This window comes from Gekko japonicus, unplaced genomic scaffold (genome assembly GCF_001447785.1).
Source record: "Gekko japonicus isolate JY-2015 unplaced genomic scaffold, Gekko_japonicus_V1.1 scaffold20, whole genome shotgun sequence".
Lineage (NCBI taxonomy): Eukaryota > Metazoa > Chordata > Lepidosauria > Squamata > Gekkonidae > Gekko > Gekko japonicus.
Window position 1 is genome coordinate 1539185 of NW_015169172.1, and position 19356 is coordinate 1558540.

The following is a 19356-nucleotide window of genomic DNA, read 5'->3' on the forward strand; positions in this document are numbered from 1 at the left end:
CCAGGAATGATCAGATATTGGGAGAAAGTGCAGTTCAGCTATTGATAAAGCACCTTAAATCTAGGCACTGGATGAAAAAAACCTAGGGTTTCTCAATTAAAACTAGGAATAAACCAAGCCTTGAGAAAATTTCCTTCTGAGGCTAGAAAATCTGTCAACAGGTGAAGAGTATACTATATGCCCATAACTTTATGTTCTAGGCACCAAAATAAAGGACAAATGCAGTGAAGCAAGCTCATTCTATTTTAATGTACAAGTACAATCTTCTGTAAATTCATTTTTACATCTCAGTACCAAATGGGGCTGTGCAGTCGAGTCACTGCTGGCAAATGAAACTTATTTGTAAGGGGAAAAGGAAAAATAAGAAAGAGGCAATACAACAGTCACTGGTTGCTTGTGTTTTACAGTGTGAGGTGTCATGAGACAAGAACCTTGTGCTGGTTATATAAAAAATACACTAGCAGAAGATGGCCAGCAAGGATTAGGACTGTAAAATGTTATCACCTCAGCTGTTTAAAATACTGAATGCAGCCCAAGTTGTAAGCATGCACAGTGTGAGAGACTGTATATTATGTCTCTATGGGCCATCAAGTTGTGACTGATACGCCAGCACACACACAACCTACTGTGAGTGGTTCCTTTCTGACTAGAGAGGATAGAATTTCACTGCTACCTTTCAGGTCTGCAGTCTGGCTCAAATGGACAATGTTTATGGTACCAGATGGCCCAGGGAACAGAAAGACTAGCCTTAAAACTTCAAAATGCAACGAGAGACTTGTGTGGTGACTTCATCTGTTAATGAGCTGTATAAAGTATTAGGAATTGCTAAGTTTTTATTATCATAGACTTTATCTGATGTCATTTTGTTTACTCATGAAAATATTTGTATCTAACTTCCTCATCTACCAGTGGAGCCTAAGGTAACTCATAACATATCGATACATCAATGGAAAATAAAGAGACAAGTTATTAAAATAAATAAATAAAAACCACAAAGTGTGGACTTCACTATCAAAAGAAAAACCAGCAATCAAAAATACTGTTCACTGTTAGCAGTAGTCCTCTTATATAAAACTGTCTTGCATGCAAGGCAGATGAGCAAATGGAACTGATGAAATGCACTTTGCAGTACTATAAAGACCTCCTTTCTAGTGGTAGAGCAGGAACTAACAAAGCTCCCAGACCATTCGTTGAATCCACTGAAGACACACTAAAACCATCCATATTTGGAATTTCCTTCCAGATCTCCCCCCCCCCCCCCCCCAAAAAAAATACTAGATTCAGTTTCTGCTTGTTTTCCCTCAGCAATATGACCATGGGAGGCTTATGGTAAATAAATATAGAGATAGATGCGTGTCACAGGCTTATTTAGTTTTAATTTTACTTTATTTATACCTCACCTTTCTCCCTAGTGGGAACCCATAGTAGCTTACAACATTCTTCCCTTCTTAATTTTATCCTCACAACAACTGTGTGAGGTAGATTATCCTAAGAGTGTGTAACTGGACTAGCAAACTTCCACTGCATAGTGGGGATTCAAACCCAGGTCTCTCAGATCCTACTATAATTGCTACGTTATGCTGACCAGGGCTCTTGGGGGGGGGGTGTTACTTGTTGGAGTGAGTGACTCAGCATGCCTCGACATTGAGGGTCACTAGATCACTCTAAGGGCATATAGGTATTCTGGCCCATGTGGGTCTGGTGTGGGAGCAGGCAGAAGTTCCACAGAACAACCAGGCAGAAAGTACCAGGTAGTCACCCACAGCAAGGGTTCAGGCAGGAGAGTGGTCAGGAGACAGTCCAAGGTTCAGGTACCTAGAAAGGAGAGTTGTCAGGTTGTCCAGGTTTCAGGGGTCCAGAAGTCAGAAAGTCCAGTACAGGTTCAGAGCAACAGAGGTTCCAGTCAGAGATTCAGGAGACAAGGCTGGTGGTTATGCAGCCATGGTACAAGCTGCATCCACAACGAGCAGCTTACCCCTGCCTGGATTTATAGAAGGAGGAGGAGGAGGAGATTGGATTTATACCCCGCCCTTCACTACCCAAAGGTGTCTCAAAGCGGGTTACAAACTCCTTTCCCTTCCCTTCCCCACAACAGACACCCTGTGAGGTAGGTGGGGCTGAGAGAGCTCTTTCCAGAACTGTCCTTGAGAGAACAGCTCTGACAGAACTATGGTTTACCCAAGGTCATCCAGCAGCTGCAAGTGGAGGAGTGGGGAATCAAACCCGGTTCTCCCAGATTAGAGTCCACACACTTAACCATTACTGCTCTCCATGGGCTGTTTAGCTGCTGCTAATCGTGGCACGCATCCCTGCAAGTACTCATCTGGCAACAGGTGTCTGCGATCTATCTCAGGTCTGATCTCCACTGACGCATTGGCACTCAAGGGGTGTTGGAGAAACACTGGGCCCAGCCTCCTCCCTCTACTCCACTTCTGGACTGGAAGCAGGTAAATTGCTTGTGTGCTGTCAAGAGCTTGCATCTCCTGCCTTTGAAATTGATGGGTTCTATCTCAGCTGGGTGTTCCTCCTCCTTTTTAGAGGTTTCATTATCAGAGGAGGATTTGTTATCAGGCTGGTTGTTCATCTGGTCAGGCTGGCTATCAGGGAGACGTATGACACCAGGTGTTCTCTCCTTGAATTAGATGCCTCTCTTTGTCTTAACCTGGGAGCTGCCCTCCGACCCCTCCTCTCTCTCTCGCTTTGCCCTCTCACTCTGTTCACATGGCCTTCCACGGAGACACATCTCTGCAGGTCTCTCCTGTAGATAGAATGCCCTCATACTCCCACACACATGATGCTGAGCCAGCTGGCCATTTGTGATAGGGAAAATACTCTTTAGATTAGGCTTCTCTCTCTCCTTTTGATTGCAACCTGAATGTGAACTGGATCTACTTTAATAAACATAAGTTTACCTTTTTGTAACATACTTCCTGGGAGATTTATTTACTGTACTCAGTGTCACGCTTCTATGACTGGGCAAAACTCTGCTATATTAACCAAATATCTCAATAGTACTCACTGGCACTGAGTATCATTCACCACCTTCTTGGGGGCACTCCAAAGCCTGGGGCAGGGGATTGGTGGAAATCAGTGCAATCTTATATATGAGCACTGGCTCTTTTTTAAAAAACAAAAAAGCACTGATGCTGGCTTTTCCAATCCCAAAGTTGTTAATTGTTCTCCATTATCTTTTTTCCTTGAATGTGTTTCACACTAAACACGACACAATCTAGACAAAGCTAAGTGCTTTTAAGTCCCATTTATGTCCATGGGAGTAAATGAAATGTGCTAAAGGCTTCCACTGAAACCCACAGGACAGAAAGAAGCTTAACTTTGGCTGGATTGTGCTCAGTTTGTTTTGGTTTAATGAGATTTTACCTTTAATGCACTTCTTTAATCATAAGGGCTACTATGGTTTCAGGTCCCGCCACTTTCATACAGACTGAGGAGGATTACTGCTGGTGACTCATATCATTTAATGAATGTCATATCCAGCAACAGATAATTATCGAGTAGGACACTCAATATTTATCTATCTCTGTTCATCAAGCTTCTTTGGATAACATACAGATCATGTTACGATTCAGAGATTCATTATTTAATGGATTGCATGGGCTAGCTATAGCCAGCATGATTTGTTTTCCTGACTTATGACCACATGTGGGAGTAATCATTTGGGGGGGAAAGAAAAAATGCTTTCAGGATTCTATTCTACAGTAGCGGAAAAGTCTTATAAATCATGAAGATCCCTTTGGTTAATACAGTGTTGCACAGAGCATCATCAACACTGGAAACCTGAAAGAAAATGTGTTCCAGTCGAGACAGTGTGTGACTGCAATAAAAAAGGCCAATGCTATGCTGGGGATTATTAGGAAGGGTATTGAAAACAGATCAGCCAATATCATAATGCCCCTATATAAATCAATGGTGCGACCTCATTTGGAATACTGTGTGCAGTTCTGGTCACCACACCTTAAAAAGGATATTATAGCTTTGGAAAAAGTGCAGAAAAGGGCAACTCGAATGATAAAAGGGTTGGAATACTTTCCCTATGAGGAAAGGTTAAAGCGCTTAGGGCTCTTTAGCTTGGAGAAACGACGACTGAGGGGAGACATGATTGAGGTTTATAAGATTATGCATGGGATAGAGCAGGTAGAGAAAGAGGAAATTTTATCTCTTTCTCACAATACAAGAACTCATGGGCACTCAATGAAATTGCTGAGCGGTCGGGTTAGAACGGATAAAAGGAAGTACTTCTTCACCCAAAGAGTGATTAACACATGGAATTCACTGCCACAGGAAGTGGTGGCAGCTAGAAGCATGGACGGCTTCAAAAGGGAATTAGATAAGCATATGGACCAGAGGTCCATCAGTGGCTATTAGCCACAAGGTATAGATAGGGGCTCTGGGGTAAGTGATGCTCTGTCTTCTTGGTGCTTAGGGGTCAACAGTGGGAGGGCTTCTAATGTCCTGGCCCCACTGGTGGACCTCCTGATGGCACTGGTATTTCTGGCCACTGTGTGACACAGAGTGTTGGACTGGATGGACCACTAGTTGTCCAACATTGGCATCTCTTATGTTCTTATGTTCTTATCTCTCAGAGGTTATCTGCACCTGCCAGCTGTGCTCACAATATCTACATATCTGGGGCAAGTGATGCTCTGTCTTCTTGGTGCTTGGGGGGGTCAACAGTGGGAGGACTTCTAATGTCCTGGCCCCACTGGTGGACCTCCTGATGGCACCTGGTATTTCTGGCCACTGTGTGACACAGAGTGTTGGACTGGATGGGCCTGATCCAACATTGGCATCTCCTATGTTCTTATCTCTCAGAGGTTATCTGCACCTGCCAGCTGTGCTCACAATATCTACAAGACTGAATGATCAGCTGATTCTATTTTGCATGTTAAGCATAGGCAAGCCCGTTTGTCACTCTCTGGGGAGTGATAACCAATTACAGTCCCTGAAAAGCATCCCTTTACAGTAAACACTTGGAAACATGGTTTGGTCATATTTTCCACTTTATATTTTTAGGTGTATGCCTACATAAGTGACCTGCTGGATCAGATCAAATGCTGATCTACTTCAAGATTCCATTCCTAATAGTGTGCTTAGCAAAGTTAAGGCATGAAAGCAACAGTCCTCCCCTGCTTTTGGTTCCCAGCACCTGCTACTCAGAGCAGGTGAACTTCTTAACACATAATGTGCGGGTGGGGGGGGGGGAACCTCTGATTCACTGCCATATGTTGTTGCTAGCTAGGAGACCACTAGTTGTCAGAAATTTGAGATACACTACTTCACAACTGAGTAGCAGCTTTCTTGACAAAGGACAAAGGAGAATGAATGTGCATAACTGCTTTCTTGAACTATTACTCATAAAATGCTTAGAAACTAAAATCTGCACCATCCCCGGCATCTAGCCCACATTTTCCTGCTAACCACATATTTTCCTCCTGGTTAGGTCTTTCTACAAAAAGAAGACGTTTCTCTGTTTTGGACTGCTGCAAAAAGTCCAGTTTGTGACATCTATTCATCACATATAATGGAATAAACGTTGACTTGTAAAATGTTCCATAGAGCTCAGTTGCATCCCAGTCTCTGCTATACACTTCTGGCATTTTATACCTTGTGTAAATAATTTAATATCTGGACTAAAAGTTTTAATCAATTAAACTCTGTGCCACTTTTCTGAGCCATACAGATTTGTCTGGGAATGTGGAGACCCGGGTTCAAATCCCCATTCAATCCTATTGCTTGCTTGATGACCTTTGGGCTTGTCATACACTCTCAGCCTCACTTACAGGGTTGTGGGGATAAAATGGAAGAGGGTAGTACCACAAACACCACCTACAGATTACTGGAAGAAAGTTGCACTCACTATAGATTGTAAGAAGCTAGGATGCCACATGTCAAAAGCACATCCTTCGGTTTTCTGTATGGATGCAGATTTTAGGTGGTGTCGTATTCACTGATCCAGTGACACTTAACAAGCCATGCTTGGTTGTGGGGAATGTAGCTGTGGCACAGGAGGGCAGACTAGATGACCATGTTGCCTTCACCTATACTGTTCAATGACTCAGCATCAGGGAGAAGCAACTGGAATCAACAAAACTAGTAGTGGACAATCAGAGTCAGAGGATCAGTCAGACTCAGAGACAAGGGAACAGACAATGTCAACAGTGCTTCTATTTTCAGCACTGAACCTCTGGGAAAGATTAGCACCTATCATCTTTTCCACACAATCATGAGACATTTCCTTTGAAACAGGCCAGACCTAGGCGGGAGGGCGGGATAAAAGTCGAACAAATAAATAAATAAAAATCAAGTGTGTTTCTGTGTCAAGTATATGTTAATATTGCAGATGCATTGATGCTACATGCCCTGATGTCACTTTTTACCTAAATAATATGGTAAAAATTCGAAAAATAAAATAGTTATATACCTCCAAACATCCTTTGTTTTGTTCTATATAGTTATAAAGTGCCATAAGAAATTCAAAGGGAGGAGCAAAAGTGCTATTCTGCTCTTGTGTGCCAGTGTCCTGTTTGGCTGAAATGGTGTTCCTGTAAGATATAAAAGAGGAGATATTATATACATGGACTTTCAACACCTTTCTTTTTGTACAATTTCTAGTATTTATTTTTATACTGACTAATACATATCATGTCATATTATATAATACTTTTCATAAGACAAAAACAAAGTAAAACAGTAGTAATAATTATATTGAAGATATAAGTCATCAATATAATCAGTATAATCGTAATCTTTTCCCAACAACTGATCCATTAAAGCACAGAACATTACAACAGAATGTTTACCCTGTTATGGCCTACAGACTGGCATACAGACTGGCAATAGCCATACAGACTGGCAAGGCTGAGCAAAATAGAAATGCCTCTTTGATTATATGTTTGTATTTCTGATGGAGTTTTCCTTGTATAGTTTTAACACAAATCAAACCTTTCAGAGTAACTAATATTTTATAGGTGTCAAAATTCCAAGCAGATAAAAAGGTACTTTTCTCATACATCTATGAGATCTGTAAACTATGTAGTATGTTACTCAGAGGCCATAAACAACCATATACAATATATACAGTATTTTCAAACTGTATAGCGGTTCCAATCTCTCCTTATATATAAAAGGGATTTGGAGTGGCTTCTGTCCTATGGGGTGGCAAGATTACATGCGCTCCCTCAGCCATTGGTCCGTCAGCTGCCAGTCAAGACTACTGGCGTGCCATTGCTTGGGGGCGGGGGAAGGAACGAGGCTAGCCGCCTTGGCCTGCGCATGGCTGGAACAGGTGGCAAGTGGGTGGTGCGGAGATGGACAAGGCCGGGCAGCCAGACTTTTGCTCGGTCACCCCCCTCAACTGCCGCCGCTGCCATGGATGGGTGGGGCAGGCGACCGGGGAGGGAAGCCTAATCAGGCCCCTGCTCGCCTGCTGCCGCACCGGTCGCACACAGGCATCCAGCCGCCCCCGGCCCACCTTTCTCCCCCTCAACCGCTGCACCTGGCGGGGGGGAGGCCTGCTCAGCCCCCCCTTGCCCCTGGCCGCACAGGGGCCTCCAGCCACCCCCCTCACCTTCCCTCCCTCAATTGCTGCAGTGAACGCTGGCCGGGAGGCCTACTCAGGCCCCCACTCGCCCGCCGCCCCATCGCCCGACCGCACAGGGCCCTCCAGCCACCCCAACCCACCTTTCCCCCCTCAACCGCCACGACAGGGGTGCACTTACACGGGACCCCGCTCGCCCGGCCACATGGGGGACTCCAGCCACCCCGACCCACCTTTTCCTCCTCAACCGCTGCGGTGAGTGGGGGGAGGCCTACTCAGGCCCCCACTTGCCTGCCGCTGCAGCACCTGACCACACAGGGCCCTCCAGTCACCCCGACCCACCTTTTCCCCCTCAACCGCCGTGACAGGGGGGCACCTACTCAGGCCCCCGGCCCGGCCGCATGGGGGCCTCCAGCCGCCTGACCCACCTTTTCCCCCTTGACCACTGCGGCGAGCGGGGGGGGAGGCCTACTCAGGCCCCCACTCGCCCGCCACCGCGCCCGGCTACGAGGAGGCTGACTTACAGCCGCGTGCCTGCCAGGTAACAGCTGAACAGCCCCCCTTTCCTCACCCTCCCTCCCTCTGTCTCTTCCACGCACCTATTCATCTTCTCTCTCTTTCCATTCCTTCCTTTGCTGTCTGACACTCCCTCCCCTTTCTTCTTCTACCCTTCCTTCATCCCTATCTCTTTGCATTCCTTCCCTCCCTACTTCCTTCCTCCCCAACTCTATGCATTCTTACCCTCCCTCCCTCCTTCCCCTTCTCGTCCTCCCTATCTCTTTCCATTCTTCACCTCCCTCCGTCCCTCTTTCTCCCTTCCTTCCACCCCATCCCTTTTGATTCTTTCCCTCTTTCCTCATCTTCCCCTCCTTCCTTCCCTCTTTCTTTCTTCCTTTCTCTCTCTCTCTCTCAACTTCCTTCCTTCCTTCTTTGTTTCCTTCTTTGCTTCCTTCCTTCCTTCTAGAACTCGTTGTCTTCCCTCTACAACGGGCCTTCTTCCTAGTATATATATATGGGCATACACCTTCCTCCATTTATTATTCCAAAACATAATGAAAAATGTCCAATACTTCAAGAATTTGTCCTCATACAAATTCTCACCACCCGAGATACTTTTATAATATGTTAATTTAGTAAAATAAGTGATCTTCCAAATTCTGTAAAGTTATTCAGATACTGTAGGGACCTCCACACAATTCCAGTAGCTGGCAATACACATTTTAGCAACAATTATGAGATTAGTCACCAACTCCAATTCTGTATCTTCAATCACCTCTTTAAAATAGCATAACAGAATAAATCTGAAGGGATTTCACAGCCAATAATCTCATGAATTATTTCCAACTAGGAATAAGGCCCGTTGTGGAAATAAATACAATGAGCTGAAGATACAGGTTCTGGGCGGGTGCCCTGACGTTGGGCACCCAGCGTCAATTTGCTGTGGTGACTTCAGCAGCATATAATGACACAGAGTTCACCGTTTTCTCCAGGGGAAATGATCTCTGCCGTCTGAAGACCAGCGTACTTCTGAGTGATCTCCAGCCCTCACCTGGAGATTGGCAGCAGTGGTTCCCCAGGAAGAAATGGCTGGTTTGGAGGGTGAAGCCTATGACATTGTACCTGTCTGAGGTCCTACTCCTCCTCAAAACCCACCCTTTCCAGGCTCCACCCCTCACATTTCCAGGAATTTCCCAACCTGGAGCTGGCAACCCTATCTTCTTCCCAGGCAACCATCAACATACCATTATCTGCCCCTCTGACTTCAGCTTTCCATCTCCTCCCCCCCTCCTGGAGAACAGTTGTAATTCTGAGTGATCTCCAGCCCTCACCTGGAGATTGGCAACAATGGTTAACCAGGAGGAAAAGTACAGTCTTTCTCCACAGTGGGAACCAAACCAGCTTACATCATTCTTCTCTCCACCTTTTGATCTGCACAACAACCCTGTGAGGTAGTTTAGGCTGAAAGTCTGTGAGTGGTCTGAAATCACCCACTCAGCTTCCACAGCAAGAACCTGGGTCTGGCAGACCCTGCTCTGAAGTGTTAACTGCTACGCCACACTGGCTGCGGTATCACCTGGTATCACAACTGAACTCCAGACAACAGATATCTCTCTCTCCCCCTGGAGAAAATAACTGCTTTGGAGGGTGGACTCTATGGCATTCTATTCAGCTGAGGCCTCTCCCCTCCCCAAACCCTGGCTTTCGTAGACTCCACCACACACTCTCCAGGAATTTCCCAACCTGGAGCTGGCAACCCTAGTCAAGACTGGCCCCAATGAGTTCCCCACAAAGGCCTGGAAACGGCCTCCTGGCTTTGCCTTTTTACTGACAGAACCAAGCTTGGTTGCCTAGCAACAGCCACTGAGGGAAAAGTTAGTCCCAGGGGAGCCAAGCAGGAGAAGTGACTTCGTCAGGAGAGACAGCCGTTTTGGCAGTGATTCTGACAGGGAACAGTGGCATTGGCGAGGAAGAGGAGCGGACCCAGCCCCCAGCCAATGGCATGCGATTACTCTTGAGTGGCGGTTGATGGGCCAATGGCTGATGGAGCGCACAGCACAGTCAATGGGAGAGCTGGAAATGGCCAATGTGTTAGGAGAATTATATATATAGGATACTGAGAACCAAAACCTCTGTATTTCAGTACATTCCCAAAAGATGTGGAATTGGTCTGCCCCTAGAGAATGACATCTCCAGCAAATATCTATGGGTATTTTGTAAATTTGACCCAACTTATATGGAGTTAGATACCGATCATACAGGATCTTATAAAAGTTCTCTTTACCGTCACTGGAGAGCAACCTATCTAGCTTGATATATCCTGAGATCCCACCCAAAAAGAATACAAAATCCTTAACACAGTCTCCCATCAATGGCTCCTTCTTACTGTTCAGGCGGCCTTTACAAAGGCTACGAGGGCATTGTAATTATAGCACCGTTTATTGTATGCATTTGTTTTTACTGCATTGTTCTCCAATTTCTGTAATCCAGTTTTTGTATTTCTTGTGTCGTACACTATTTGTATTGCATTGTTGTCTAATTTTGTAATCCAGTCATATTACAATGTCATGGGGCTGGGGTTTTTTTTGGGGGGGGCAGCACCAGGAAAGGCTATTGCTTTCATGTACTTCTTGTGGGACTGGCTGTTGTGGGGGGGAAATATACAGGACACAGTCTGTTCCAGGATAGCATTTATGTTTTTTGTTCTACCCTAAATGCTGTGACGTAGAAGGAACACTGTAGCACCTATATCTTTTCCTTTTTCAGATCTCTGGATCAAAAACTGGGATCTGGCATTTGAAATCATTTGCCATTTGATAAGCACAGGTCAATTATTTAAATAAGCCTGAGCAGTCAGTACAGATTCAAACAATCAAGAAATAACTGCTCAGGAGTCAGGACCATTTATGAAGTGGGCACAAAGTAAGGTTGTAATTGTTCATGGCTAGTGCAGTGGATTTATTTTGTGGATGAATCAAACTGGCTTTGTTTTATATCTGTACTTTGTTTTAAAATATTAACATTTGACTATTACAGAACACAGACATCAAGCTGTATTTCTCAGTCGTCCTCCTTTTCAACTTGAAACTGGCAATCTACTAGTCAATTTTCATTGTTGGTTGTAACTAGAAGTGGAACCTTCTTCTGAAACTCAGGACTGGCTGAAAACCATGGTATTGTTGTTTTTTACATCAAGACTGACTCTTCTCTGCTCTTGAACAGGCAAATTAGCTGTCTTTGTTTCTTCCTTCTATAATTCAAAAGGCATCACAGGCACTCTGCTTGTCAACTTTCCTTCACTGCTGCCTCCCTGTCTGGTTCTTCTTGCCTGGCCTGTTCAGTTTGGGCCTTCAGCCAAATGGTTATGTCTGCCACTATTTTACTTCAGTCATTTTCTAACTCCAAAGGGCACAGCCTGGGAATCTAGATGTCTTTCTGCAAGGAACTGTATGTGTTATAAAGAAATTGCACTGAAATGCACCTTTCCCTCTCCATTATTTTTGTGATAGTGACTGTTTAAGAGAAGATTGTGCAAATAACATTGAGCAGGACATACAACATTACAGTCCCGAGCAACCATAATCCCTTCTGTGTTATGCTGTTACTTTTAAAATGTTATTATTTATTATAAATTATTTACATTAGATGCTGAAGGTTTCCAGATGTACCAGTTAAGGAAGAAGTGCTTATTTGGCCCTTTAAAAGAAACAAAAAGTAATTGATGTGATCAAAAATGCTAATCCTTCCCTCCACAGAACATTCTGCCATTTTGCTAACCTGTCTTCTTTTGCTTTACTTAAAAAAAATCTTTGAAGAGTACATGCTCCCTCTCCATCACAGGAGCATACATTTCTTTGATTTCTTTTTAAATTACAGTTCTCCCCCCTCCCCCATAGAAAGGCTTTTCTCCTTCTTCCATCCCTTACGTGGATCAGAATGGGATACTGTGCTACTATCAATGGGTCTCAGATTGCAGTAATTTAGAATTAAGTATAAATTCTGGGTTCCCCATCACTGTGTCTGCACAGGCCCTCAGATTTTATAGTAATCTCACTAGCCCTATTCCTGAAAGGGAGTATTATTCCGATCATATCATGTGCCACTCTTTTTATGGATTCAAAATATTGGCTTTCCTTACAGAAATCCTTCAGCTAGATCACAAGTCCACAACTCAGCCATAAAAATCCATACAAAAACATGGTTGGATCCCACTTAAAATCTTCTATCAGTGGCAGTGAGTCCTCTAATGTTTCTTGGTCCTCCACAGATAGGATACAATGAGAAATCCTATCCTAAACTTCAATGTGAACAGCAACTAAAACATCAGCAGTCTTTAGGCTGTTATGAAGGCCATGTGATTGTAGAGCAAATTACCAATTCCTTTACACTGTAAAATATAAGGAAACGTCTCTAACTTATCAATTCTATCAGCACATGTTCCCTGGCTGAACTCAAAACCTTGTTACACAAAATACTCATGGGTCCTGGTCACACGGAGAATTTGCCGCGTGAGAGGCACGACTGCCAGGCGGATTAAAAGGGCACGATCATACGGCAACATCTGGCAAGCGTCGCACACCCATCTCCAACTTGTAGCATCCGGCCAAAGATGCAGAGTTAAAAAGTAGCAGAGAAAGTGTTTATTCGAAAAACGCGGGGCGCAGGCGGGCATCTGATCTCGGAAGCGCTGGTACCCCATCGCATCCGGCGCCCATCCGCGTCCCACCGGATGTTTTCTTGTAAGCCACCGTGGTATGCACACAAACGCGGTAGTGCTTCATTGCCACGCTTTGTCATCACCGTGTGATCAGCTGCTGACGGCCTGAGCACGGGGCCTCGGGGGAATGTCTGATCGTGATACCGCGCTTCATTTTGCTCCGGAGCAAAAGGCCTCACTTCCCCCCCGGATTACCTCGCTCGTGTGACCAGGGCCATGGTTCTGTAAAAGCTAGTACTTGTAATACAAAATGGAGAAGGGAGAACTTTAATCCACATCCCACAGGCCAATTATCCACTTTGAAAACAGTCCTTTTGCACTCTATTATTAGCAAACCAAGGCAAATTGAATAGTATTGGGAAAAATCTGCAGTGGCTGAAATGAAGATATAAACTAAGACCCCTAGGATGTATTTAATGGTTTATTTACAGCCCCCCAGCAATTTCTACATTAAAAAATGGCTTCTGTTCTGTCCTACATACCAAGATCACAAGGTCCTTGTGGCCGCATACTCTTTCCTCTTCTCCTCTCCCTGAGAAGCTCTGTGACCTCTGGAAAGCTGATGCTGGGGCTATGGGAAAAAAATCCCATGTAGTACCCAGGCTGCAGTAAAGAGCAGGAAATCAGGTGACATTACCCTCCTTCTTGCATGAATGAAGAGCTTGCTTTGCTATGCTTCCTCCACCAGTGAAAGGGAAGCTGGGGACAATTTTGGCTACTTCTCCCTGCTCACTGCAGCCCTCCGTATAGCATAGCTGTTGTTTGTCCACACAGTCCCCCCCCCCCAAACCCACAGTCTCCCATTTCTTGGGATCACAGGTTACTCTAGGAGGCAGGAGACAGCCACATCTGCAACCACCATTGATTGCACCTCCTTGAAACATAAACCAACCCAGTCACTTTGCCTTGTCCAAAAAATCAACTAGCATCTCAAAAACAAACACAAATACTTGCATGATCTACTTTTGGTGATTGGATGGGCATCATGTATCAGTCCCCTGATAAAAGGTATTTTTCAGAATGATCAGACTAATGCTCCTAAGGGCAACTTTCCAAAAAGTGATGGTGCCATCTACTGACCAAATGTAATTATTTTTAGTATGCATAATCTAGGCACAAACCTGTATCTTTTGAATTGTGTACACTCACTTAACTGTAGTAGGCAAAGTATGTCAAAGAGCATTAACATCATTCAGTATCTCTAACAAAATGCTTTCATATAAATGTATTTAGAGCATCCCAATTCCCCCCCTTCTCCAAAACATGAAAAGATGTTCCATTCTCTTTGTCCTGACAGATAGACTCTCTACTTGCCTTCTTGAATATAAGTATGAGAATTTAGAAGTGCATTAACCTTTTCAGTCTGTCTCCTCTTTAGTGATGTCACAGTGAATGGAAGTGTGCAAATGGAAACAAAACACGGCATGTTTTGGAGAATCTTTTCATTACCATGTTCTTTGATGATTTTCCCTCATGTTTAGGACTCATCATGTTTACTCCTACTGTCCTACATCTATAAAAACAGAGTACAAATCTCATAATGTATTATTTAGGGGCATATCAGAATTAAGATACTTCTAAAGTATTACACTACTATTACCATATCCAGAGCGGGAAATAAAAAGATACGTCTTTGTTTAATAATTAGATGCATCATTTTCACTGATAGTAAACAACATTCAGAAATACAATATATCCACCAACTACAAATCATATTTCAGGTTTAAGTCCTTAAAATACAAAATTAAAATTTGAACTTCTTGTTTCAAGAGGAGCTTACTGTTCGGGAGTCCTAAATTTTTGATTTAATGCTTTGCAATAGTAATTCTGCTTTGCCTGTTCAGGATAACTCCGTTTTTAAACTTTGTTTTCCTCACAAATAAACGTGTATACAGGTGAGGCGCTGAAGGTGAATAAGAACTGGCGGTCCTGTACTGGACTAAAGCCGTGGGTGTACCTACAGTCTTAATAGGTAAACAAATGGGAACGTTTCCACAAAATTATTTAAGGCCCTCTGCCTACCTCTTTAATCAGGACATGCACGTTCAAAGCAGCCCTCTGTAAGTAAGGTACGCTGAAATCAATGGGAATGCCTTCCAAAGAACGCTCAGGACCGCAGCCTATTCAGCTGTACAGGCCACGTATGGAGATGAGCTCCTAAAGCACGATCAACGCTCTTCCTAATGGCCTCCTACTGTCGCGCAAGTTCTGCCCTCCCCTTCCTTTGCGATGGTGCTGCATTGCAACCAGCAGGGGAAGAGGGCGAGTCTCTATCGGGAGCGGGACCCGCCGTGTACACCTCGAAGTCGGCCTGGGATTAAGGCACAAAACCACCCCTCGAAGTTCCCTCTCAGGAGTCTGGCAAGGCGAGACACGGCCTGCGCAAGGCAGGGAAGACGAGGCTCCGGATCAGCTCCAAACTGACTGAGGCGCTGGGCGGGCGAAGCGAGCTCGGTCCTGGCCCAGGAAGCATCGTCGCCTTCCCCGCCCGGGGCCAGGCGGAGCCAACAGCAGGAGGAGGAGGAGGAGGAGGAAGGGGGGGGGGTGTGAGAGGTCGGCCAGCTCCGGTCGCCCATAGAGACGGAGGAGTCCCGAGTTGTGAGGGCGGCGGCGGCGGCGGCCGAAGCGGGGACGACAGAAGCCAAGGAAGGGTTTCTCGGCGCCCGCCTGGCCACGGACGGTGAGTGGGACAGGCCAGTGCGGAAGCAGCGCCCTAGGCCAGCTGAAGCCGTGGGAGGGTCTCCGAGAGAGGAAGGAATTGCCCTTCCTCCTCCTCGCCCCAGCGCCGTCCCGCCTCCCACCACTGCGATGGCGGCTGGGGGATCAACGGTAGCCCCTCAGCTGCCACCCCCGGTCTTTTCTTGCCACCCGGCGGCATGCCTCGCTTTGGCAGAGCGCGGCTCCTCCCTCCTTCCCTCTCTCTCTCCACCGTGAGGAGTGAGGCGTGGCTGGTCCCGTGTAGCACCTCTTGGCCTAGGCCCGTGCTCTTTGCTCCAAGGAGCCGCCCCCTGTCACCCTACCAGGTGGGGAAAGGGGTGGGTGGGTGTTGCCCTGTTCTTTTAAAAACGTGCCTTTCTGAGCCAAGTAGATATGTTCATGCTTGTGAGTAGGCAAGGGTGAATGTGATGCTGGGTTATGGAGCAGCGAGTTAAGGGTGTGGTGTAAGGTTGCCGCCAGATGTCCCTGCTTGCCTTGAAGGATCGTTTCTTCTGGCACGATGTTGTACCCATATTCATCAAACCTAGTATCGAAGATCAATGCAATTATGGGAATTTAAGAAAAATCACAAAGTTGGGGGCCTCTGTTATTACAGTTCAAGTGTAGTTTGTTTACAAAGTCCTCTGAAGATTCTAGTTTATTTATTTATTATTAAATTTATAGCCTGCCCTCCCTGCAAGCGGGCTCAGGGCGGCTCACAGATAGGGCATAAATGCCAAACAATTAAAAACAAGATAAAACAATCAATCAATTACAACAATATAAAGTGCTCAAGATGTTTCAGGAAAGTCTTCTGTAACAAGATGGTTTCCTGGGGATAGCAGTCCCAGATCAGTGGTATCAGATCCACGCAGCGCTGTAGTTCATTTAACACAGGGCCATCTCATCACCCCCCACGTTACCCAACTCAGTTGTTGGTGGTGATGGAGGTAGAGGTGGGGGTAGTGGCGGCCTCCTATTCGAAAGCCTGATGGAACAGCTCGGTCTTACAGGCCCTGCGGAACTGCGCAAGGTCCCACAGGGCCTGAATCTCTTCCGGGAGCTCATTCCACCAGGTAGGAGCCACCACCGAAAAGCTCTGTCCCTGGTAGCAGCATACCTGGCATCTTTGGGGCCTGGAATCGCCAGCAGATGTTGCGTCCCCGACCATAGTGCCCTTGGGGGGAACATATGGGGAAAGGCGGTCCCTTAGGTATGTCGGACCCTGGCCATATAAGGCTTTAAAAGTAAGAACCAGCACTTTGAAGCAAATCCGGTGTGCTATTGGCAGCCAGTGCAGCGCTTTCAGCTCAGGCCAGATGTGCTCCCACCTAGGGAGGCCCATCAGAAATCTGGCTGCAGCATTCTGCACTAGCTGCAGCTTCCAGATTTGCGACAAAGGCAGCCCCATGTAGAGAGCGTTACAGTAGTCTAACCTTGAGGTGACCGTCACATGGATCACTGTGGCCAGGTCATCGCGGTTGAGGAAGGGAACCAACTGCTGAGCCTGCCGAAGATGGTAATAGGCCGACTTGGCAGTGGCTGCCACCTGGGCCTCCATGGTTAACGAGGAGTCCAGGAGCACTCCCAAACTCCTAACCTCTGACGCTGGCACCAAAGGCGCCCCATTGAAGGTCGGGAGAGGGAGCCCCAGCCCCCAAAACCAACTCAGGCCCAGGACCTCCGTCTTTGCCGGGTTTAGTTTCAGCCGACTCAATCTGAGCCAACCAGCAACAGCTTGCAACGCCCGGTGAAGATCTTCTGGGCTGGAGTTTGACTGGCCGCCAAGCATCATATAGCGCTGAGTGTCATCGGCATACTGATGGCACCCAAGCTCATACCTCCAGGCAATTTGGGCAAGGGGACGCATATAGATGTTAATCAACATCCGGGACAGCACCACCCCCTGAGGCACCCCACATTCTAGAGGGTGTCTCCGGGACTGCTGTTCCCCTATCACCACCCTTTGTCCCCGACCTTGGAGAAAAGAGGCAAGCCATTGAAGGGCGAGCCCCTGAATCCCCACGTCAGCGAGGCGCTGGGTCAGCAACTGGTGGTCGACTGTGTCGAACGCAGCTGACAGATCTAACAACAGTGCTGCCACCGCACCTCGGTCAAGATGCCTTCTGAGGTCGTCAACAAGAGCGTTACATTAGTTACATTATCTTGTGCATGGGGGTAGGGTACAATATGATGTCACCAAAAATAGGTAAATGCTAAAGAATGGCTTTTGCTTGTGGCGAGCGAAATGGCAGGAATAGCTCCTACTAGGGAGGCGGTGAGTGGCCCCACCCCCCTGCAGACTTCAAGCAGTGGTTGTGGACGAACACTTGAAAGGGGTGCTTTAGGCTGATCCTGCATTGAGCAGAGGGTTGAGCTAGATGGCCTGTATGGTCCCTTCCAACTCTATTGATTATATGTTGCTGTTCTGTATGGTGTGCCAGGCATTTGGTAAATGGGGGCCACATACCCCAGACTACATTGGTAGTAGCTGCTTTTTGCCATAATTCAATGATGGTGATGATTCCCTCAACATCAGTTGTGTGGTTTAAATGTTCACTTTTTGGGGTACCTGGTGGATGATCAATAATGCTGGCTTGGGACATCCTTGGCCCATGAACTTACTTGTGCTGCAGATTGCCATTCAGTCACAGTGTGACTGAAAGTGAGTAAATACTCTACACTCTGTGCACCATGGGGCAGGGATTGTGGATGAAGGGTCACTAAAGATTTCTGGTCAGCACAATCGTGTGGGGTGTATGAGTCTTCTACTGTAAAAATCCTAGAATTTGTCAGTGAAAGCAGGGACCTATTACAGATCTGCAGGAAGAGAACAATCCTAAACACGGGACGTGTAGTGAGGTTTTCTACTTTTGGTTTCTTCTGAAGCTATTTGTGTTTAACTTTTTCCAGATCCTTGTCTGAAAGAGGACCTAATAAAACTCCATGTATAACTTATCTTGATGCTGTTACAAGTTCTTTTTTTTTTTTTTTTTTAAAGGAAGTAATTGTTCTACTCTGAATGTGATATGATTGTAGGTTCTAAGCTACAGAACAATGCTAAGCTTTCAACAGCTGATGTTTGCGTTTTTTGCCCAAAGAGAGTAGTTTGCATTTTTTGCCCAAAGAGAACAGAATGTCTGAACAGTCATTTGGTCTGCAAATTTTGGCATCGTTCACTAGGCAGCCATAATTTACTGTTGCCACTAATGCCACCTCCCCTTGCCTGTGTCCTCTGTGCATGCCAACAAACTCAGATGGAAAAAGGGTGTCTCTTGTATTGCAGCGGGTTCTGAAGCAGGCAGAATCATCTCTTGCAGCTTCTGCCTTATCTAAAGCTCAGCCCAATGAGAGAGATTCCCCCTTTCCTTCCTTGGCTTTGGAAAGGGAAGGAGGGATCTCTCATATTGTATTTCTGCTTTCACGTTCCGTGCAATATGCAGGTCTTCTCCCTTCTCCAGAGCCTAAGAAAAGAGAGTGATTTTGACATTGCGCTGAGCTGCTGGCGTGGATTTGTGGAGGCCTGATGATGGGTGAGCCTAGTCACAAGAAAAATGACAGGAGAATGTAAGAAGTAAGTTATTGAACATGTTCTGTCATGTTTAATGTTAGGCTTGTTTGCTATGGTAATAAAAAGACCAGAGTAAAATCTTGCAGAATTGGATTAAACTCTGTAATCTCTCTTGCTTTGCCCTGTTTATTAGCCATTTCAGACCAACATTTCCTTGCTACGTTTAAGGCCAGAATCTTCTGATTCGTACATTTTTTCTTTGTAAAGCTGTAATTGTAAATTCTTGATTTCTACAGGTCTTTCAGCTGGCATGAAAATGCCTTCTTTCTCAAAATGTGACAGCTTGTATGTTGCTCCCCCCCCCCAGTTCAGCTGCAG

At 45.8% G+C, this 19356-nt stretch overlaps 1 protein-coding gene and 1 long non-coding RNA gene across 4 annotated transcripts in view; one reads left to right on the forward strand and one right to left on the reverse strand.

Annotated features, from left to right (window-relative positions):
- LOC107114353 overlaps window positions 1–14893 on the reverse strand; it is an 18470-nt gene extending 3577 nt beyond the window's left edge. Inside the window, exons 1-2 of one of the 2 annotated variants that reach the window (XR_001482646.1) lie at window positions 14793–14893; window positions 6440–6560 (exon numbers count right to left, since the gene is read on the reverse strand). This is a non-coding gene — a long non-coding RNA (uncharacterized LOC107114353). Of the gene's footprint in view, window positions 1–6439; window positions 6561–13252; window positions 13358–14792 lie in introns of those variants that run through there. The other variant, XR_001482645.1, reaches the window with a different exon arrangement.
- A 438-nt stretch (window positions 14894–15331) lies between these two features.
- The window catches only part of GNG12 (guanine nucleotide binding protein (G protein), gamma 12), a 68193-nt gene continuing 64168 nt past the window's right edge, over window positions 15332–19356 (forward strand). The window contains exon 1 of one of the 2 annotated variants that reach the window (XM_015415803.1): window positions 15332–15450. The gene's annotated coding sequence lies outside the window, so the exon portion shown is untranslated. Of the gene's footprint in view, window positions 15451–18964; window positions 19042–19356 lie in introns of those variants that run through there. The other variant, XM_015415804.1, reaches the window with a different exon arrangement.